The sequence below is a fragment of the Bombus huntii genome, chromosome 2, assembly GCF_024542735.1.
Source record: "Bombus huntii isolate Logan2020A chromosome 2, iyBomHunt1.1, whole genome shotgun sequence".
NCBI lineage: Eukaryota > Metazoa > Arthropoda > Insecta > Hymenoptera > Apidae > Bombus > Bombus huntii.
Genome location: NC_066239.1, coordinates 19513702 through 19537390, shown reverse-complemented (window position 1 = coordinate 19537390; position 23689 = coordinate 19513702). Strand labels below are relative to the sequence as shown.

The following is a 23689-nucleotide window of genomic DNA, read 5'->3' as shown; positions in this document are numbered from 1 at the left end:
TTTCAACCTGTTTTATTTCCTAGCTTTTTCTCTTCACTTCCTACACGCTCCTTTTACGTTTCCCTGCTAAAAGCGCAATATCAACTAAACTATCTTTCTGCACATAAAAAGGTGACCAAAGAATTATTCACACTCCGTAACAGGTCCTTCCAAATGTGAACATTACCACACGTATCAATTTATTCCTCTCACGTAAAAGCATCAGTCTTGTTTCAAGCGTCGATGTCATCCTGCGACTATTTTAGTCAGCGGAGGAAACCGCACGCGCAACGGTTTCTTCGCGAGAATCCCCGCACGAGATTCAGGGTTCGAACTGCAAGGTCGACAAGGCCCCACCATCGGCCAATTCTATGCTTCCCAGCACTCTTTGTTTGTTTTAATTATGCACCGTGCCACCTCGTCAGTGCAGCTTTTGTTTTATTCAATTTTCAATCGCATCGACCTTTCGTTCCTCTTGCGAAACGTCGAAGCTTCGTCGGGGTTCTTCCGATCAACGTTTCTGACATTTTTATTTCTGTATCTAACGTTACTTGGAATCCGGTAGCGCATCGTGTTTCTGCGAAGAACGTCTCCAGATATGTCGTTGATAAATTATTTACAAGAATCGAGCCGGCCTTCGGCAATCCTCAGGGATTTTCCTTATTACTACATACGTGTGCTTTGTCGAACGATACATTTTTTTCACGAATTTCTATTTTTTAATCGTTGACATTATAGAAGAAGTATGAGCGGTTCTATGCCACCAATTAAACGATGAAATCTTATAGAATAAAATAATTAACAGATCGACGTATTCACCGTATAAATACTATGATATATGTATATATATAGTTTTTAAGACGATCATAGAGAAAGAAAAAGAAAGAAATATATAGACACAAAGAGTGGATATAAAAATCAAAGGAACAGAGAATTACGTTAGGAGTAACTATCGTGAGATTAAAATTTTACACGAATTTCAGCATACGAGACCGATAGATTATAAAAGCTATCACCACTATGTGATATCCTCTGTGCATCCCAACTAACCAACAATTTTTAATACGGAAGAAGAAAAATTTTCGGAGAAATCAAAGAAAAAAGAAAAGAGAAAAGAAAAAGTCAGATTCACAGCGAGGCGCATTACCAGTCAACTTTCCAAGAATTATCGGCAAGAAACGGGCCGCGAGATCAGTATGCCTTGTACCGAGAAAGCAGTGCGGCAAATACCTCGTCGGTATTTGCACGTACAATACATACAAACGCCTGGAAGCTGCCTCGACTCTGTATTCCACGATATTCCGTGCGTACCAGCTCGGAACAACCGATCGATCACGCGTGCTTTTTACGAGGTCCTTATTAATCGTATATTATAATCCTGCTCGACGAACCGGCGAGATTTATCCGACCTTTTCTCTCCGTCTTCTTTTCTCCGCGCCCTAACTCGCTTCTTCATCTCGCCTCGTTGTATCCCCCTTAGTCTGTAATCCTCTCCCATTTCTGCAACAGCGGATTAATTATTTTTCTGCGACCACGATGGACCACGAGTGTTCACGGTTGTTCCCGTCGATCCGTTGCGACGCTTGCTTGCCCATAATCCTCTGGCATCCTCGAAATACGCAGAGGACCATGCGATTCGAAGCAAGAGGACATCTTCCGAGTCTCTTTTCGTGTTATTTTGCATTCCAACGAGTCTCCATACTCGATTTTCGTGTGTCTTCCTCGAAGTACGAAAAGTGGCTTTCAAGACCCTGTTTAATCCGATCGAACGAGAAATGGAGATCGATTCTGTCGGAGCTACACGCAGGCAGTAAAAAAAATGACGCGAGAGAAGAAATGTCATTTTTGTTGTTTCTTTGCAATTCTGCAGTGTTCTTTGACAGATTTTTGACGCAATATGTTTTGTATAAGTCATTTGACATATACATAAAAATTTCGTATGTTAAATGTTCAGATACTTCCGTGAGCGACTGTATTTTAAATCGAATTAAAGACCAGAAACATAAATGGCTCAAAAGAAATGATGAAAGTCCGGCTTTGAGATGATAGATAGAACATTTTAACTAAAGGGAGTACAGCAAGTTTCTTGAGTTTCAGATAGTAACGAAGAAATTCTTATTGATTTGTCGTTTCAATTTTTTGATAAATATCTTCTGGAAGCTCGAAACGATTTTTTCTTTGTTAAAACGAAAACATAATTTACGTATAAAAATTCTAAACTGCAAAATGTTAACGAGAAAGGTAGAGAGATACAGCGATAAAGTCACGAAATTGTGACGATTCGCAGGATTAATCCGCTTAGAATATATTTATCTACGAACCGAGGAATGCCATTGTCGAACAATTCGTTCGCGTAAAGACGATATCGTTCCAGGAGATACGCTTAAGTCGCGAAATGATCGAAACATCGAGTCTTAAGGTTCGTCTGTACGCGTGGAGCGAGCTTAATCCAAGGCGGGTGCATCGCTTGTGTTCCTTTCTTAATGGTTTGTTCATGGGTGGAGGACAGTTCGCTGACGTTAAAGTGGAATTGTTATCGCACGGCATACGATTTAATGGCTGATGTTTGCGAGAAACCGATTATTCACGGAGTTTTAATGATCGTGCCCCGCGTTCGACGACATTCGTAGGAATTGTTCGGCCACCGAGGACGAACAGGGATGATAATTTAAGCGATAAAAGGAGAAAAGAAGAATGAGAAAAAATATGTTCTCGCATTCCTGGTGGAACGCTACGGACGTAGAATTGTGAGTATAAAAAGAATTTAATCCGTGAAAGGATTTTATTACAGGATGTTGAGGCGATACGAAAATTCACTTCCACTTGCGAACAACTGCATGCAGAAATATTCGTTCGTTTCTTTCTCTTTATTTGCGTTCTTATTTGACTTTATTTATCTTTAATCGATACGATCTTGCATTTCGTCGTAGCGAAAAGAAGCATACTATTGTTAAATTTCGTAATAACTAATTTTAATTTATAATCTTGTGACTTCATAAAAAGCATTCATTTCCTTTGGCATTAATTTCTTTTTAAATTTTGATAAAATACATATATTATTACCATAAATCCTTTAAGGTCATCAGATCCTTGTGAAAAGTAGTGTACGCTATTTACCATCGATTACTATGGTTTCAAAAAAGCAGATAACAAAACTATCTCAATTTCTCATTTGCCACCAGCCAGTTCAACCCCTAAGCATCGCCATAGCTATCACGTCGAATCTCCACACATCGACCAATCGAAAGAAACTCGAGGAATAAGGCGAACACCCTTCGACAAGTCAATTCAACGCGCTAATTGAGCGAGCATTGATACGTCGCTCGGCAGTAAATCGATTACTTTATAGCAACCAGCAAGAATGTGGTCCTCCCTCGATCTTCTCGTTCATTGGAGAAAAGGGAGTCTGCTGGTAACGTGTCGTCGATATATTAGCGTAATTCGCCCTGTTCACTACGGGGTAATGGGGTAATTGCTTTGTGAATCCTCGAGACCGCCATGTTCTGGTTGTCTCGACTTGTTTATACGTCTTGCGGCGTCTACCCACCGCAAACTTCTAACAAGCTTCGCCGCCAATAGACACTTTTTCAAAACGCTTTACGCCCGGTAGTCGTAGCTGTAAAAGCCGCGTCACTAACGTGCTCCAGCTTTCCTCGTTGCTCCTTTTACTTGGCGAAGTAGGGAAAATCCGATAAGTCGTGTAGGTTGTATCTAAATTGATTCGAAGATCTTTGAGAAATGAGATTCGATCGGATTTTTTGTTTAGACCAGTGGAAATGTTTGCAATAAGATTATTTTGATATTCTGGAATGCGTAAATTAGCCAGATTACCGTATATATATTCTTCGATGTTGAAGTCGAGTGGTTGCAGACAAGATATTGAAAAATTTCCTTTTTCATGGATTGTCATCGTTTAGATAAAGACTGTTAGTCCACTGTTTGATAAGTCGTGATGGATTCTTTAAAATTTACATTTAACTTGCATTTCTTGGAATATATATTTATATTTCAATTTCATTGTGTATAATCCAAGTAGACGCATTTTAACAATTATTTCTTACTGCTATGTATAATGAAATTTGAAAGCTGAATTGAATTGGAATATTTTATCACTACGTACATAAAAATCAGATGGCAGATTCCACGAATAAATATAAATAAATATTAAAAGTTCAGTTCGATAAAATTGTTACTTATGGTTATCGTAAGTCACACAACGTCTGAAAATCTAAAATCCTCCTCGTCTTCGTTGAGATTATAAAGAATGAAGCTGATCGATTTAACTTCTATACGGTTCAATTATTAATCGAATTCAATTCTTAGTGAGAACTATTTTTTAATGAAATTGAATCTAAAGAATCTAAAATCACACAACATCTCAAAGTCGAATCTCTTTCTTCTATCCCACTCAATTAAACCACGACTCTCCTTTTCCGATATCTGGCTCGATCATTCAGAATCCTACAAAAACCCTTACAAGGGTCGGCGATGCTTGGAACAAAGTTCCCGGATCGTAGTCCAGGAATGGTTAAGCATTTTTCCACGGTTGGTTTGTCTGACACGTAGAACCGTTTCACCGCGGCGGCGCGGTCGCTTCTACGGAGACAAATGGAGCGAGCATGGGCTGGCATCGCGGATCGCGTGTTTCCGACTTGGTCCGAGGACTCCACGATGCCCGGTGTGTCTTTGCTGGAGGTTGGCGAGTGCGAAGTAACGAATCGACTATTGTCGCGTCACCAGCAGTCGCGCTGCCAGTCTGCGCTTTTCACGGCCTGATGCCGCGTGATTCTGCCGACAGCAACGGACAGCAGAATACTGAAACGGCAAGGTTCTAGCTGTTGCTTCGTGTCGGCTGCTTACCAGGGGAACAACTGATAGAAGAGGACTTTACATGGGGAAAGTCGCGTGAGAAATTCTCGTGTTCCGAGGAGGTTTTTTGTGTTTCAAGGATGGTATCGAGGGATGGACGTGAATAAACGCGAAGAAACGACGGGAAGCGATGGTTGAATAAGATCTATGTGGAGGATGCAGCGACGCTTCGCGAAGATCGAATCGGATAAGCTCTTTCATATCAAGAGGGAAGATAGGGAATGGAAGATCTAAGATTTCTGGTTCCTTTAACTTTTTAAACTTTCAGTTTGCAGTTATTCTTAACTTGCAAGTATGCGCAAAGTACTTTTTCATTTATTCTAGAAAAAAGTGCAGTGTTCTCATTTCAATATTTTTTATACAACAGTTTAATGCATAACTTCTTTATTATGTCTGTAAACAATCCTCTTATAGAGAAATATATTCTGTAATGAAACGAAAGGGAGATAACAATTAGAACGTCCATGATAATATAAATAATACAAGACAATTAACTTGAACATACACGAGAGACCGGTTTGAAAGCATCGATCGGCTTGGTAAACTATATCGATCATCTCGAGGGGTTAATGGGGGCAATAATTATGATCGATTCTCGCCTCACAGTGTTCGCGATGGTATCAATCACCACTTGTTTTTACTCCGGTTCTTTCTCCACCATCCTTCTCTCCCCTACTCGCTTCCATTCGACGATTCTTTTTCCACGTTCACCGTGCGTTTACACGCGTTCTTCTACGACGAAATATAATGAAACCTCCATTAAAGTTCCAATCGTCCCGTTCGGAGATCCCGTATCTGTAATGAGAATCGAAATTCCTCCTCTTCCGTTCTTTTTCGTCCTTTCTTTCTCCTCGTAGCACGCGTGACTGTCGATTAATAACGCGCGGACGTCTATTTATCAGTCGTATCGTTCCAAAACAGATTGATATCCTGTCGATGTTGAAACATCGACGGCATTTCTCCTCGACGTTCTTTCTCTTGTATTTCATTACGGAATATTTCATTTAGATTGATAATTTGTTTGGATCTTTGGTAGGGTGAAAGTGATACAGCAAGGTCGTAAAATCCGTGTGTTCCAAGTTTGCAACTTTCGATCGTAACAAGTAATTTGACACGTATCGAGAGTTTCAAGGACTTGGATCTTCGTTTAGGCCTGTACGATGTCGACGCAGAATTAATTCTTACTCTTTGTAAAGCAGAATGATTATATCTAGACTGAATTTTTATGTATTGATGGGGAATTTAAAGATGCAATAAAAGAATAAATCGATCTCGATTAGTAACACTACCTAACGCTTTATTTTAAGTTATCGCTTCCTCTTGCTATACAGTACAGTTTAACGCTAGAAATGTTGGTATTTTTCACAATGATGAATCGACAGAAAAGGATCGAGGAGAAAACGAGAAGAGTTGATAGCATAATCGAAGAGAAAATTACCAATTACTAGCGTTAAAAACGGTGCCTGATTACGCCCAATCAACCGTGATCCATCTAAAGATCGACCAACCTTTTCATTTGATCAAAGAGTGGAAATTAACTAGAAGTTACAATTCCATTTTTCTTTTTTGAGACTATTTTTTCAAATGTTCAATATGAACAAATTACACACTTGGATACACTTGACGTCACGCATAATGAGCAACGCGTCATAAATATACACTCGGCCTGTTGCTATCTGACATTATGGAGCTAAATTGAGTTTTAAAGATCAAAATTTCATGCTAAATGGATTTATCTTCGGGGCTATATTTTAACAAAGAAAACCACTGAAGCTACCTACGGTAGAACCTTTATCATCTAATCTGATCATGACACGCTATTTGAATAATATTATTAGACAAGAACAACATCTTTTAAATAAAAATGTAAGAATTTCTTTCATTTTTGTATCTTGATCCGCCGATCTTTCTGGAAAGAAATCATCTCCTCTGTTAATCAATATTCCATTAATTAATCGTCCCATTAATCGATATTCTGAAAATCCATGTTCTACCGTACTTCCTTTCTGATATCTAATTTGAAAGACAGAAACTTTCATACGTCTTCGATCAAACTACAAGCGATGGCAGCTAATTACCTACTTTCTCCTAGAAAAGAATTCCTCCAGTGGAATGTCTATGCCAGAACGAATTAAGACCACGAAAAAACGATAATGTGAGTCTTCACGCAGTATATATAACCCCTATCCATTCGTTCTACCTCGTATCATTCGCAACAATAAAAAAAAAAAAAAAAAGGAAGAAAGAAAAAGAAAAAAAATGCGAGCACGAGTATCGAAAGTTACTGCCACTTTTAGACTCTCGTAGTTGCTCTTATGGAGCGTTAAAGTGAAATATCTGGTTGATTCGCGTCGTATGCAGATTTCGTGTGCCGCGAACGCTTCTCTCGTTGATTCTAGCCTCGAGTTGCTTCATTAGCGCTCGCCGTTCAAGGCAGATCGGTTCGGGATTCGCGGTAGTGGCGTGAGAACCGAGCATCGACTTCGATCCCTCGTTTCGCAACATGGAAAACCTTGATACGATATTTCTAATTGTTATTCACTGCGTTCGTCGCTTTAAATGAGTCATTAACGGCGTATCGATGGCGTCTAATATCTGGTCTAGTGCTAGTGGCTAGTGGTGCTCGACTTTTCCAACTGAACGAACGACTGTAAAATAGACTTTGATATAATTCGTTTGTACGATCGTGAATTATTTAGATGTGTTTGAACAAATAGTAGATTAATCAGGATGCGAAGTTTGATCTATTCGCAGTATTATTTTCGAAGAGAAAATTTCATCATATCAGAAACGATATTTCATCACCTTAGCTATCTTACTATACCAGTGTTATTAACCAGTATTAATTGAGTGGATCTAATCTCGGCTAATTACTATGGAAGGAAGAGACGATGAAAAATTACATCACGTAAATTGCTTTCAAATTCTTTCCTTTCACCACTGGCAACATACGAAAAAAAGAAAAGAAAAGAAAAGAAAAGAACTCCATAGGTACGAACAGTAAAAACTCGTACAAGAATGTCCAAATACTTTGAAAGATTCTTTTCCCCTGTCTCGCACACTATAATTCTCGATAAACGGAGCATTACCCGAGCACACACACCTGACCCAATCCTTCAACCAGGTCCAGCTCAATTTCAGCGAACCGCGCATCGTCCGCCAATTAACCGAACAATCTCGAAAAACATCGAGATACCTCGGAAAGAAACGCTGCCCGATTCGCCGGTAACGCAACGCGTCAGAAATCCACGGAATTGGATGAGACAGAGAGAAAGAGATGAATGGAACGCGGCATACCAGCGAACTGACGATGGTGGCGAAGGGGAGGAAAAAGAAATGTCCAGAGCACTCGCAGACGTGAGTGTCTCTTGGTCCCCTGATTAGATCATCAAGAATCGTCCGTCGAGTAGCCGGCAAATGGCGATGCAGCGGGCAATGAAATGCAATTTATTCAGGTTAGGGATCACTCCCCGCGAAGATACAATTCGCCTGACGCGTAGAACACCCAGGAGCAACGGTGGATTGGCGGAGAGGAAGGGCAGCTGGATACGCGCGCCCTGAGAGCTCGTTATACGGGCAATGGGAATGCGACGGAACGACGAGCGCCGCTCCACCGCCGGACCACCCTGTTCGATACCGACGGAGAGGGATCGAACGACAATGTCTCACTTGAATTTACTATCGGCCCCGTATTCTCCGTACCCGGTCGGCTTTCTTGCGACAACGCTTGCCCGTGCCTTCGTTGGCTAAATCGAGAACTCGAGGGCCACTTGGCCCGCTTCGCGATTCACAGTTGCAAGTGACTTGAGAGTTGCGGATATTAACCCCCTAGTCTTCTGAATCTTTTCGAGTAAGATTAGTCGTTTATCGATTTAACGACATTTCCGAAGCGGGGCATTGGACTATCGTGCTAGGTGATTTTAATTTAGGTGACTTCGTCAGGTTTATGATTGGACGAATTTAAGAGGTTTAACCCTTGTCATGTGATCTTTTTCAATGGGTAAATATGACGGTTTAACGTTGGTTTAACGCTATCTTTAAAACGGAATATTAAAATATCGTGTCGGATGATTGAATTTTTGTCAACATTGATTTATGATATTTACGTAGGATATTCAAGTAAATTCTTTAATTAAGTCAAAATATACTAGTTGCGACTACGCCGTGTTGGTTCGCTTTGTGACTCTAAAGCTATGTACAGACGGTACAGGGCAGACACGAGAGGCTGCCTCGGGATGAGTCAACGATTGTCAGTTTTTTGACGAGATCAAAAATGCCTTGCAGCTCCAGCTATGTACAGACAATGCGAGGCAAACCCGCGAGGCGTGCCTCGCACTATACACAGCTTGGAAGGTGAAATACGATCGTAGCATAGCGCAGTGTTTAGTATTAACTGACGCAGTAAAGCTGGTGGGGCTACTTGTAGCGATTCAAGGCCAAGGAGCAAATTTCGAGGTTAGATCAAATTACCCTAGTAGGGTGAGTACCTGTAGAATTGTTTGGGCACTGCTATACAGTATACAGGTTATATTCGATAATCAGATTTTTCCACGTAATAGCTATGCATTATATATGTGTGCACTTCCCAGTACCTTGAAGAGAGAGTAGAGAAAGTTTCGCAAGTTAGAGGATCGTTGGGAGAATGGTGAACCACTCTGCCGGTTTACTGACTCGTTTGCTCAAACAACAGAAAGCGCGACCAAGAAATATATGTATACTTGATTTTATATGTACTTTGAAAGTCGTCAGTGAACATAACTAAGATCGTAATTGGATTTGGAGAAATCGTAATTTTGTGAGGAGAACTTGCCTTGGGAAATATTTTCCTTAAGGGAAATTAAATATTTCTGTGTAGTGCAAAACTAATTTGTAATCATGAGTAGTAGCGAAGGTCGTGTATTTTCATTTATAACCCACGGGTGAGTGTCTCCGATGAAGAAACCTGAACTTCCTGCAATTTCTCTTTAACCTCAACCAGCGTAGAATACTACTTCGGTCGGAAAATCTGCACGCTGATACAGCATACTTGGCATACTAAAACCAGTCGCATAACTGTACGCACAAGTTGACGCGCGTTGTTTACGTTAAAAGTACCACAAATGACGTAATATTTACTTCGCATACATTCGATTCGTTGGAACTTTTTAAAAAAATACTAAAAGGTAAAATCCAAGAATTATTATTAGAGGCATGAATTTTGCCATATTCACTCTTATTAATTTCTTGACTTCAAGTAATTCGTTGATGAGTATATGTTCGTAAATACTAATTCTGTAAATAACAAAATAAAAACTTGCTTTCGTAACGTTCAACAGGCTGCGAAGATGTATATTTAATCCCACAAAAAGTTAGTCGTAGTTCTTTAAATTTTGTCACAGGTAACTGTCCTCCGTCGAAAGATCCCAATCGTTGCGTCAGTCCACCTTACGTTCCTATCCACCAACGCACTTCCGATCGGTGAAAAAACACGTCCGCTACTGGCCACCGAGGGAGGGGAATGCATCGAAGCTGTTCGATTGCGTTAAGGTCGACATCCGTTCGACTATTGAGGCCGTGTCTGTACGAATACAGACGATAATAGTTACGCGGACAACGATAATTATGCAGCGCACTTTTCTCCGCTCTTTCGCTCCATCTAAGTCGAGTCAGCTGACTGCGTGACCGATGATGTCACCGTTGCAGCGTACTCTCCTCGATGCGCGTTCTCCAGAGGAGCGACACCCACTTGGCCTAACACCTACTTGCCGTGCAACGTCACGATTCGAGTACTCCTCGCGTTTCCAACTCCCCTTTTCCTTCTCTTCTTTTTGCAGTCTTACCTCTAATCGTTTTCCTTTCTTCTTCTGTCGTTTCCTTCTGTCCATCCTTGTCTTGTTCGACTCTCTTTCCCTTTTACACCGGTTTTTCTCTTTCTCCCACGCGTAGAACGGTCGTGAGCCTCTCGCGAGTTGTACACTCGACGAGAGCTTATTAGAACAGACGTAGCTAGGATCCTTCGGATCCGTAAACGGCAGGATTCGCCCACGTGGCCAGCGCCTTGAAAGGTATACTTGTCTGTCGTTTTCAACCGCGTCTCTTTCGAGTCATTAGCGGGGCTTCTCTCTCCGCGAGTATCGAGCAAGCAGGAAAGACAGGCCTCTTTGTTCGGGGGATCAAGGTGACGAGCCTCGTATCTCCTCCCCGCGATTCCACTCCAATGAAGTCGTTGCTGCCTGCTGCGATTTCGCCGGTTTTAGCGGTTTAATGGATCGGCTGCTGGAATTTATATCGTTTCGGCCGAGATTTATGCCGAGCGTGTGTAATTGCAAATTTCGGTCGCTACGGTGTAACTGGTTAAACACGATCGATTGCACCTTCTTGCGAGATCAAACGTAGATCTATGGATGTAGGTCAGTGTTTAAAGTAGATTTTAGTAATGGCTTGGAAACTGGTATTAGTTTCGTTTGGTAACAATGATCAATTAATAGATATTGTCCTTTTTCTAGCGTTTGATAATTTAATTCTTCTTATTTAACGGCTGGGTCGTAATTTGTTCCTAAAATCTACGTACAAGTGAAAATAATATAAACCTGCAAATATATTCTTTCGAAGATGTTAATATGGAAAATTAAATATTGATAAAAGGTGCCTGATATCTGGACATGTAGACACGCTTTATCACTGCTTGAATATAGGAGTGGAATGCGAAATGCATACTTATATATCGCTGAACGATAAATATGGTAGTATTAAGTCGTGTTTAATATTATCAACAAACGTAACTTTAAAGATTATTTAACTTTAATCCCTCAGAAATTGTTGTTTAAAGGTTGGGTTATTGGCTAAAAGCGATATGTGTCTTGAACTTCAATTATTCAAAAAATGTACTATCAGTGTCGTTCAAATAATTACAAGCATCAATACACGCATCTTTTTTATTTTCCATTCGAAATGTAACGGATCTCGTCAATAATTCTTCGTAATTTTGAATCTTTCGTAACTGTATTACACTACGACAGGGTAAAAGATGACAAAATTATCCTCCCGACAAGATACGATTTATCATTCGTTTCCAATACCTTCCGCGCTACTCTCTCATCGACAAAACACTGTGTGGTGCAGCATTTGATAAATCCAGTCCTCTCTTCGCGCAACAAATCTCAACACATTCGTGGCACGTCAGACACCGCAACGGCGGTAGGAGCTCGCGATGGCGACTTCTTTTACCCCGCTGAAATATCGCGACAGAGGTCGGCAACTCGTCGCCACTTTTTCCTCCGTATTTCGTTCCCTCGACTCGGCTAAACCAGCATTTGCCGCGATCCGCCGAAAATATCGGGGTGTCCAGCGTATAATAAGACACGGATGAACGTCGTTACGAACACCTCGGACACATGTCACCAGGTACACGGACGAATCCTTGTTGTTCGTTCCCCGGACCGCGTCTACGTCCGCCACTCGTCAATTAGAAGCGACATCGTTCCCGACACGAAAAACCTGGCCGGGCTAGTACCTCGAATCGAGGCCGTAGGGATTCGGGAGAATGACATTAACATACCGACCGTGAACGAGTAAAAGGGAGACAGAAAGACGAGGAGAGTCAGGATAGGATCGACGCGCGTCCACCGGCCACGAGATCGGCAAGAAATCAACTGTTGCCTCTTCGGCTACGAAAGATCTCGCGCGCCAGCTTTCGAGAAACCGGCAAATTCCGCGCGGTTCCCCGGAATCGATCGAACTTCGCGCCTACCGGCACGATGGGCCTCGGGTAATTAAGGAAGACGACTTGATTCTGCGTCGCGTCGTCTGTCGTCTTCATCAGGAACCCTTGATTACCTGAAGTCTCGGTCCACCGGATTTTTTAGCCCTGCTGCGACGAGGAATTGTTTTCGGTACGTTTGAGCGTGAGAGAGAGAGAGAGAGAGAGAGAGAGAGAGCGTGAAAGTAATATCGAGGTGTCTTTGTTTTTGAGACGAGTATCATCGGGCACGCTAATTTACATAATTGGAAGGAGAAATGGAAATTTGAATTCGCAGTGGAGAATTAGAACGCTTTTGTCTATGAGAATGAAATGAAACCGAAGGCGAGAGTTCAAACAGTGACGTTATTATGCGCAATGGTGCTGTTATAAACAGGCCATATAATACCAGATCGTGATATTGAATCATAGCACCAGGTTATAACGTTCAGTTGTAACACCGAATTACAACATTCTGATTCCTTATTCACCCTCAACTTTTGTCCTATACTTAATGCACCATACACATTTATAATTGAAGCGTTTATCGATCAACTCCATAAACTGATATTTAAGAAAAAATAACATTATAAATAACATTTTTTAAGTGAAAACTTAAGTATATTGTTCGTCTCTTGAAAATTGAATATTAATTATACTACGTAGGTAACGAAATTGAGAAATCTACAAAAATTGGCGTTGATGAGTTTGGTTTTAGAGAACCTCAATTACGAGACACAGTTTCGAACCTATTCCATCGCTAGTGATCCATTACGGCCGATCAATGTGATATACCTCTACTCGTCTTCTTTTCAATTATGCACTTTGCACAATGGTCGCTGCAAACCTAACCGAAACCAGTGACCTTCGATCTCATCGATGAACGACGACGTGTCTAGAAGAACGAACTGAACAATAGCTCGGAGACAGTGTCTGGGGCCACTTGGAAAGATGAAAAGCGTCCATTGGGGACACCGGTCAATTATGCAAGGCGCCGCGAGTGTTTCCTCGTACAATGGAGGTTCGCAGGGCTTGCCAGCGTCTGGGAAGCAGGACGTCGTCTCGGACGTCCTGAGATACCCGCGGCGAAGAACTGTACACACAGGGTGGGCGTCAAGGACTCTAGAGGCGAAGGAGAAGAGACGATGCGAGGGAACGGTACGGCTAAGCGGCCATATGTGGACACCGTGTAGACGGTGAACAGGCCGCGTGTACGACTCACGCGCCTTCTGTCGCGTCGCACAAGTCGCCTATGCGCGACCGAACCTACCCATTCGTCGGCGAGCTTTCGGTGCGACCGGTGATTTGCTAATTGTATGTCGGTCGAAATTCTGCTCTGTGATTGTGGTGTGTTTCTAAAGTGGTATGCATAATAGGGAGATATGAGGCAGTTGTTTTTTAATCTCTTGATGTCATATCTCGTATAGATTACACGTTTATAGAGCGGCATACGAATCAGTTACCCAATTCGTTATTTAATTGATCAATCTAAAATTGAGATATTGGAAAGTATCTTGAAATAACGCTTTAATATCTGATATTTCAAGATACTGATAGTAAGAATATAAACTTACGTCATTCGTCTATACACCATGTACTTTTTTCTATTAATAATTTGAACAAATGTCCGTTTTGTAAGAAAGTAAAAATAGATACTGAATATCAAACAGTAACTTGACATCCCACCATCTATCTCAAAGTCGTTCGAAGTAATTTTCTATAAATATTTCCTCCTTACTATTCCAAACAACGCTGCGTCTACCCCTGATTAATGCAAACGGCGTATCAGAAGCGATCGCTTCTCGAAACCGTGCCCGTAAAATCCTGTATTTTCCAGCATACGTTCGAACATATTGTCTTCGTGGAAGCGAACGCTTACCACTATAACGTTAACAATGAAATTCCAACAAATCGCTCCATGCTCCTTTCTCTTTCTGCTAATTGATCGTAAGTGGAACTGTATGCTCGCGATGGTAAAGGATGGCTCTTCACTTTGAAACACACAGGCAACCCCGTGCGAATAGGAAAATAAAGAGGAAGAAAATGAAAAAGTGGCGAACGTACTGGTGCGAGTATGCGTGTAGATGTTCGAATACTCGTTTGTCGAGTTGGTGTCTCGGCTGCAAGACGGATACCGTGTTCCTAAGGAGTCCACTCCGGTTCTCCGGGCAGCGCGTGCCAATGTAAGCGACTGTTTCGCGGTCCTGCACCAATCAATCGTCGGGTTTTACACCGTCGGGACGCAAACTGGTTTCGCAGGGACGTATTTGCGTTAATAGGACGCCGGCACCGTGAATACTAACCACGGGTATGCGACACGTGGTGAAATGAGCCGTTCGTTTCGCGACCAAAGCCGGAAAAATCCAAGTTATGATGTAATTTTCACGAGGTTCGTGCCTTCGCCCGGCTGTGCACGCTCGTTTAGCGAACGACTTCAGTCTCTGGAATGCTAAGTTTGACGATTGACGCTAATGATCTTTCGCATCACTCTTTCATACGTATCTGAATCGTGGTAGTTGCGTTGTTTATGATTGCGATGGGGAAATTGAATATATTTAGTGATTGGTTGTGTTTGATACAAATTGACGCTTTAAGTTTTAACTCCAGCTTGTTTCTTGATGTTACCGATGATATCGATGTTTGACGTTATTTATATGTAGGGAAAATTGAAAATATTCAGCGCAAAAAGAAGCGCGTATATATACACTGCTGATCATAACATATTTAATAGCAATGAACGCGCGACTGTTTTTATTTTCTAGTTATTTTACTACAAATCTGTTATTTCATTCGCGTCATATTTATTACGGTGCTCTAATACGTATGATCGGTATGTGAGCGAAATGTAAAAAGGCTCGTAAATAAATTACACGTCGAAATGTTAAATCTACTTGATATTTAAAATCCATTGGATCGATGCTTATTAGCATATTCAACGTTCAAAGGAGTAAAAAATTGACGCAGTATATCATACAAACAGTGAATATATTATATCCTAATCAACGCGATAAACTGAGATCGATAAACAAAATAAAGAACAAACCTAACGTAACGTAGTTGAAGTACAAGTACTAATTGGCCAAGTACAACGCAAATTATGTACTTGATCGAGCTATCCTACATCTTTCCTGTTTAATACCCCGACAGCGCTAAACGATTTGCGCGTACCGACTTCATCCAGTAATAACAAACTGCCAGCGATAAGGCGACACAGCACGTGGGTGTCCGAAAGGGCGATATCGATGGCAACGATTAGCTCGGTGTTTAGATCCGCAAACTCGTATCACGTAATCGTCTAATAACAGTTTCAACCGTTCACTACCATATGCACGTTTCACGCGGACAACCGCGACACGCAAGATCAATTATCGGATGATCGAGAGTCGATGTATTTCGTACTGCTTTCCTTTCGTGCACGACCGCTCATTTGCGTAAGTGAGCGCGGCACGTAGAACCGTGAGCTCGCGACGCAATCATAAAAACCGAGTATAATCGACGTAATTACCAGCCAATGAGCGGTTCGTACTTCTAGCTGGATACAGTACGTATATCTCTACCTACCCATCGGCCATCGGTTTCGTTCCTTTCATTTCGACCGACCCACGTAAGCAACGCGAGCTACGCTGCCGCGTGCTTTGCAAAAACAAAAGGAGAAACGATTTTCTCGATCGAGGCATGCCATCGAGAATGGAACGGTTCGATCGCCGCTAAACGTAAGTACGTAGCATGTGTAATTGTACGCACGAAATCGCGTGCCGCCCGAGGAGAAAAAGTGGCTCGGGTTCGGGCAAGGTTGAAGGTATTCTGGGAAAGGTCCGGTTGGGAAATAACGTGGATGAATATTCGAAGGGAAAGTACGTTTGTGGTAAGGCTCGGAAACAACAGTTACTTTTGAATATTCTTATAGATGGTGTTTTATGTATTTTTATGGTAGAGCATAGATTTTCAATTTCTCCGCTGGAATATTTTTCAGACGAATCTAATTGGCCATAAAACGTTACAAATGAAACGTTGCGTTAACGCAGATGCAACGCGTGTGAATATCATCGATTAAAAATCTTACCATTCAAGGTCTTTTAAACTTCTTATCCTTTCTAAATTCAAAATTCTTTCTAAACTCAATTAAGCCTCGGAAAATTGCGAAAGCAAGAAATAGAAACCAATAGCATCGAGACCGAACGAGGCAGCGTATAAGCATAAAGGCATGCGAAGCATCGCGAGATAATATCTCCTTTCGCTTAGTTCCGCGCTCTGATGGAGCCGCATCAACGGAAAAATACGCGATCATAAGATTCTTCTGCAACTGGACTTGGCCACCTAACCGCGTGCTCTCGAAGCTTGGATATACAGAGATTAGAGAGCTACGTGTAAGCTCCTATATATCTCGTTCAGAGGTTGGATTCTAGTCGTGGCGAGCCTTTGTAATCTTTAGCCCTCGAGGTCAGCACGAGCTCGTCCATACCACCGGAGATCCTCCGTAGATAGAGAAGCCCCGGCTGAGAAACTCGTGTTGGTATGTAGCTCGGTACACGATGTTACCCCTCTGTATTGGTAGATAGATACCCGACAGTGCCTGGTCCAGAGGCTGACCGCATATTATGCAGCCAAAGTCGTGCTCTGGCTAAAGACAAAGCTCTCCATGAATCCTGTGTCGTGACATAGCAAATAGCGAGAGCAGTCGAGAGTTCAAAGGTTTCGGAGCATTCGGCGACTACATCGTACAATTACAGAATTATTTCTTTTTCCTGACAAAAGAGAGTAGATCCGAGTGTTCTGGAATTATTTCTCTTTGCCGATAAATAAGAGGAGAGTTGGACGTTTTGGTTGTCATTTCTTTTTACCAATATAACAGAGATGAGTATAAAAGCTTTTTACACAAATCGGACGTACTCCATAGAATTGTTGAATGTTACGGAGGAATTGCGCAAAATCGTACGATTTAAATAGAAGAAAAATAGTAAGGGGGAAAATATCGAGCAAATTCTTGAAATTTCTTGTCATAAATGGAATATGAGTTCAAACGAAGCCAATGATTCTACTGATCGTTGATTATGTTTGAGTCTTAATTACATTAAGAATATCAGACGCGTTGATCGTATAATGTCCGAGAGATTTACAAACATTTCAGTTGAAACGATCTCTGGTACCCTTTGAACGTTCGTTTCGTTGCAAGTTGCGTGTTTGTGTAAGACTCGCGTTGAAGATTAACATTTAGATGTTGACAGCAGAAGTAAAGCTTCGTGTACGAACGAGCGTTACGAGTATACGAGTCCGTGATAAGAGATAAGAGCGTTGTCCAACAGCGGTTCGTGAGTTTTACCAGGTGCGAATGCTAACTAATAAAATTCCCTTTATCTTTTCGATACTGCATCATACGTCTCCCAATATCGAACAAGATATCTCACGAGCATAAGCGCGTTTCTAAATTTCGCATGAAACGAAAATATCATTTATTCGGTGAATACCTCGAGCATCGAAGATTGAATCAATTTTAACTCACGCACTTATATTGCTAAAGTTTGAAAGAAATATGAAAATTTACATAGAAGCTACAAAAATATTCGCATAGCTAGCAAAAGTACTTGAACGGTCAATTATCTATTATATTAATTGTAAACGTCAATGTTCGCAAAGACTATTTTAACGCTTGTACACTTAAAACGCCTATTCATCCTGTATACTAACTTTTTATTAGAAATATGTCTGCAGTAAATATCTTGTAACTTCTATACGTATACACTTTCAGATTGTTCTTTTTTTAATATTACCAATACAATCACGACGATAACGTTCCATTACGGTATTAATGAAATTTCAATATGCTTTATACGACACATACGATGTATACGTAACAGTTTTCCATGGTAAGCCGTTCAAGTACGATCGTGAGCCACATGTGTACATAAAGTAATCCTTTCTAGCACGATCAAACGTGATCCATGCGATCAGCCAGAAATCGCGAGAATCGTAATCGCATCTCGCTAATATCACAGTCGAAATCAAAGAAGAAACACGGAGAAACGGTTGAGGCTCGATTATCTCGAATCTTGGCAGAGGATCGAGGTACTTGCGAAGAACGGCGCAACGTCCAACATATCTGTGATGCAATCACGGATCTATGATCCTCTCTTCGCGGCTCGGTCGACTCGCGGGAAACCTCGAGTCCCGGGACGCTGCGTACACTTCTCGCAGGACCATGCATCTCGCGTGCATCCTGCACCATGGTCCACGCTATAGCTACCATTCGAGCGTAACTTTAGCATCGGTTTAACCTCATTCCTGCCGGTGACGTCACTCTCGCCTTTCCCTCGACTCTGGACCTTCCAGCATCTCCCGAGATGTGCAACCAGCCACCTATCGACTATTATAGACGTACGGACGATTATTCGACTCGGTGAGCGATTTGCGAGCCAGTTAAACGCGATCTTTCGTATGTTCTCCCCGCGCGTCTCGAGTGTTCGTGCGAGAAACACAAAAACTGATCACGAACAGTCGCGAGTTTGCCGCGATACGTGGTCGCCGTGAAAGTAAGTCAATTGTGAAATTTAAGGGGCTATGATTCGACTCGCGATTTTCGAGCAATATGCAAGCTCGTTTGTTATTTAATTAGAGATTTGCGTGCTGTTCGATTTGTTTACATCATTGTCGCTCTTAGTTTTCCGTAGAAATTTTTACGGGATCGGAGTTAGGTTTCTAACGTGATTCTACGTTATTTGTATAGATATCTATTCACTATACAATATGTTATATAGTTGCACAGAATATAAAGTTGTATTTATTCGACGTTTACGTAGATAATACTTTAACCGCTTGGTCGTTCATCGATTATTCAACATCCTGAATGTCGATGAAGATCGATCGTCTTCTTAATTTTCTGACTTTGATTCCGACGTTCTACATTGTGGTTATCGAATACTCGTAACAGTATTTATCTCGCAGCGTATCGAATTGTTGCCAATTATATTGTATCGTAATACTGTTTCCAAGTAATTTTGATTAATTATGGAAATATTATAGAAACTTCTCTTTAAACGCGCATTCTTAGTTTCTTACTTACATAAGAAAAAGGTCGCTGACAATTGGCTTGTCTCTCTTTCTTGTCAACGACAATCCGTCTTCGACACCGCGAAATTGCTATAATTACGCTATCAAACAGTTATTAGGACGAGTGATGATTGTCGTAGTTGGTTGGTTTTGTAATCGCAACGAACAATGTATTGTAAACAAAGATTTATTCTATTTGACGATAAAAAATTGCACAAATTGCAGGTTTTCTCGTCGTCGAGTAAACAAATCGATAGGTTCGTCGATTTGCGTTTCTATGCAAGGTTTCCGATGCTTTATTGGTCTTAATAACTCTGCGGATTGAGCAAAGAATAACAGTAAAACGTGACGTCTTGGACTTTTAACGAGCGACAGATCTTTGTGTTGCCGTCATTAACGAGGTCATCGATGCTCTATAAATTCCGTGTCTTATCTAAATTACGTGTATAACAAGATATTAAACGTTTACACCGTACAATCTCTGAAATGTTTTTTCTACCATCTCTCTATATGAAAACGTTTCTTTCTTCTTTACGAGGCCAAAAAACAAAATATATTTAATGGAATTCTATTATATCGATTTCATTAAAAAGAGTAGTAATTATGGATGATTATCGATTAATAATCGCTGCGTTTAAGACACATCAACGGGTAAAAGGAAACGATGATCGTCGAGAAACGAAATATCGAATTCTTCTGGAGAAATTAACATTTTTTATGACCAGAGAGACAAACTTTTTTTCGAAGTAATAGTCTAGTACGTCTGTGTGCGTGTATACCTGTATATTCTTTTCATCCAGGCTATAACAAAGAAGATGAGGTAACCCCTAGGGATCCGGCGTCAATATCCTCTAACTAAGATGGGTCTCAAGGACCTTGCACGGGCTTTGAAGTGTCCCATAGATGCTCCAAAAGCTACGCGCCCTGCTCTCGACTCTTGCACGTTATGTCCGGGAAAACCGTAAACTCTCGGTCACTTGGCACAAGTCTTTTTCACGCAGAAACGATCGCTTTCATGGGTACAGAAAAAGGTCTCGAGTTGAAAGCCATGTAACGACATTTTTTGCAGAACGTTCAGAAGAAAAATAGGTACTCGTGCTTGGAAGACTCGCGAACACTTTCTTTTAGAAATCAAGTCATACATAAAAGTTAGAAAATTAACAAAAATTGTACATACTTCTTCGCATTTGGAGATAGATTTTGTTATTAAGCTGATAAAATTATGATAACCGACGAAGCGTTAAACTGATAAAACGATCATTATCGATTTACGATACGTAAAATTATGCGAGCGTCGTAATTACGATAATATTTATCGAATGATTACTTAGCTCGTGAGCAAAAGGTAAAGCGTAGAAATATTTGAGATAGATTGGTCGCGATAACGTAAACACTATCGCGCCTACGTCGCAGCGACGTACCGTGCTGGTTACTCCGTCCACATCCAGCACGAACTGGTCGATGTGACAAATTACGCGATATCAAGGAATCGAAGTAAGCGGAAAAGAGGCAAAAATGTTGCGCAACGTATTTATCACCGACACGAGTCTTGTCTTTCCGTTGAAAATAATGGCTGGCCGTGGCGCGCGGAACCGCCGCTAACAATGCACGTTGCATCGATTACTCTAACAATCGGTTCTCCTCTCGGCTGCAAGTAGGGAAACGTGCTTTCAGGACGAAGAAAAAGCAAGGGAATTTCGTGTAGGCCGTCTTGCACGTTCACGTCATCGGTATTCCGAGTTTCTTCAGCATCTACAAAAACACACACCACGCTCCATCGATACAGGATTTTTCCATAAATTACCTCAAAACATAGAAGTCTACTGCATTTTCAGCGATGCGTTTAATTTTATTCTAATTATATGGATGACATTCTAATGTCATTCCTCGTCAGGTTTTCTTTTTTATTGTTTTCTTTCTGTCTTATCTTTGGTTGGAGAACCTACAACGCGAACGGATTATAGTTCCTCTGTTTCAAGAGTAGGCGCGTCCTTAGAGGAAGTAGGATATATATATCCTTTTTTCTTTTTTTTTTTTTTTCTTTCAATACGCTGCTTCACGAGAACACTGAACGCATCCTACATCATACTCGACCGAGTGGACGCATCCATATGTACGCATAACCATAAAGCGACATCCCAAACGTGGTATCCGTCGTCGAGTGATGCGGAGAAGAGTCGAAGGCATTCGTTATCGTGACGAACGTTCGCACACCGGCAACCTAATGCGGCTTCGTTTAGTGCATTTCAACAAATTATACGGCTGCTTTTCTTCATTTTGTCTACGCAGGAATAAATTTGTACCCGGATGAAACATGGAAATCATCCCGGCCCTATTTTATGATTTTCAAATGAGGTGGAATACATTTGTCTTTCCGAGAAACAAACTCTATCGACGTTATTGAGCTGCGTATAATTTATCGCTATCGAATCCCTATTACCTTGTACTTACTAAAAGATGAAAAGCTTTATAGGGCATTGCCATTTTTTAAATAATATTATTAAAACGTCGTTAATAGATTAGCAGAGGCTCAGGAAAGATCGAATCACTGTTATCACGAGCTTCGTATGTTTCGTTTCATTACGATAAAGCAAGCATTACGTTGTCTACGTGACAACTAGACTGCGGATATTTACACAAAGTCATAATTTTACAAGCGCTCGTAGAGAAATGAAGCGAGGAGAAAGAAGATGGAACCCTAAATACAGAAATTATTTGCGGTCTAATCGATAATTAGTCTGATCGATAGTCTAGCGTCATATATTAACCAACAACGTGTGTTAACCGAAGAAATTCCATGCAGAGACGACACAAGCAGATGTCACAGGGTAACTCCAGTGGGAAACAGGCGGTGGGGAAAAAGGGTGGACGGGTCCATGATTTCCCCGTGGCTCGAGAAGTTTGAAAAGGTAAGCCACCTAATGGTCCGGTGCAGTGGCAGATGTCACATGCTCGGCAGTCGATGTTTTTCAAACGGGCGTTTTGCCGCCAACGCAAGCCGACGGCTTCTTACCCTGGCGTTCAAGTCTCTCGATGTTACTAACGATCCAGCAAACATTAGGCGGCAGAGATCCCGGCGAGACCGCGAAGAAGAAATTCCAGGCTTGTGCAATCCGCGTGCTCGTGGGCCTGGATATCGACACGGAGTTTCTTACCAACGATCGGTCGGTTAGTATATACGTGTGCAACAACTATGTGAAGCAATTGGAACGCGGCATATCGAGGGGAACGAGGAAACGTTCGTCGAAACGTTGGATCGGCACGTAGCGCGTACGTTGATAGCGAAAAGAGAAATTGAATTTGTAAGGAAGGTTTCGAGAGATCTGTGCAAATAGAAAATCCACGAACGAAATGGAACAAACGGTTAGATATGGAAAATACGCGAAGGAGGATATGACAAGTCGAAGAAGCCCGTGGCCAAACATATTTATTCAAACACTGGGCTCTGTATCGAATTCGTCGTTCCTAAGTCCGATACACCCCTGACAAGGTGATCGGATTGCAGAACGACCGCGATGCGAAATCGGAGTAAAGTCGATCGAGCGCTAATTCAGATGAGGGGAACGGTGAAGCCCCAGCTTCAGGGATTCGATCGTGGTCGATCGCGCGAGGGATCGTGCTTTTTCCTGACCACGGTGTCAAAATGATCAAGAGCGATCGGTCGACACGGCCCGAGTAAAAACCTATATATCTGGTCACGTAGTGATCCGCGACAAGCTACAAATGGTTTCGCGGGGATCTGTTTACGTTCACGGCCAGAATTTATGGGACGAACGTGCGCCGCGACTCGTACGTGAAAGTCTAGGCTCGCGCGATTTCGAGGAAGAAACACGATGGCGATGGTGCCACCGGCTCGGTCCTTTATAAATCTTTTGGCTGAAAAGCAACGTCGGTATGCCGTGCTTTTTACAGGAAACACGCGCGTCTCGTTGTCGCTGCGCGTTTTCGGTGGCGGCTCGCAAAAGGCCGCGTTTCGACCGATGTCGCCGAGAATACACTCCAGGCCTGTGTGTTGCACGAGGGAAGAATGTACGTAAGAAAAGTTAAGGCGTGTCGATCTACCAGACCGGAGAGAGACCG

The 23689-nt window shown here is 41.8% G+C and overlaps 1 protein-coding gene across 4 annotated transcripts in view; it reads right to left on the bottom strand.

Moving 5' to 3' along the window:
- LOC126876531 (epidermal growth factor receptor) overlaps positions 1 to 23689 on the bottom strand; it is a 172889-nt gene that overhangs the window by 53529 nt on the left and 95671 nt on the right. Inside the window, exon 1 of one of the 4 annotated variants that reach the window (XM_050639398.1) lies at positions 20389 to 22063. The exons of the other annotated variants lie outside the window; for them this stretch is intronic. The gene's annotated coding sequence lies outside the window, so the exon portion shown is untranslated. Of the gene's footprint in view, positions 1 to 20388; positions 22064 to 23689 lie in introns of those variants that run through there. 4 annotated transcript variants of the gene reach the window in all.